Source organism: Anolis sagrei, chromosome 6 (genome assembly GCF_037176765.1).
Source record: "Anolis sagrei isolate rAnoSag1 chromosome 6, rAnoSag1.mat, whole genome shotgun sequence".
Classification (NCBI taxonomy): Eukaryota; Metazoa; Chordata; class Lepidosauria; order Squamata; family Dactyloidae; genus Anolis; species Anolis sagrei.
The window spans coordinates 52,766,167-52,766,873 of NC_090026.1; positions in this window are offsets into that span (position 1 = coordinate 52,766,167).

The following is a 707-nucleotide window of genomic DNA, read 5'->3' on the forward strand; positions in this document are numbered from 1 at the left end:
TGGGTTGGACGCCGCTCGACGTCAGGCGCGAGGGAAGGGCGGCCCAGGTGCGCCTCGTCGCTGAGGGACGGAGGCGGAGCGGCCGAGGAAGAGGCCCTCAAAGCGCAAGGGCCCTGCGCCAAGGAGGGCCACGCAGCACCCTCTGGGCCTCTGACCCCACTCCCTGTGTCTCTCCTGCCACACAATTTATTTATTTATCGTGTCATCCGCAACCAGAACATTGCATTACATTTCTAACAGAGCAAAACAAACAGATAAAAAAAAACCCACAAATTTTGCAAACTTGGTAGTTGGCTAAATGTCCTTTGACCAGTAGTTGGCCACTTGGAGTGCCTCTGGTGTTGCCGCAAGAAGGTCCTCCATTGTGCATGTGGCGGGGCTCAGGTTGCATTGAAGCAGGTGGTCAGTGGTTTGCTCTTCTCCGCACTTGCATGTCATGGATTCCACTTTGTGGCCCCATTTCTTAAGGTTGGATCTGCATCTCGTGGTGCCAGAGCGCAGTCTGTTCAGCGCCTTCCAAGTCGCCCAGTCTTCTGTGTGCCCAGGGTGGAGTCTCTCATCTGGTATCACCCACGGATTGAGGTGCTGGGTTTGAACCTGCCACTTTTGAACTCTCGCTTGCTGAGGTGTTCCAGCAAGTGTCTCTGTAGATCTAAGAAAACTATTTCTTGATTTAAGTCGTTGACGTGCTGGCTGATACCCAAACG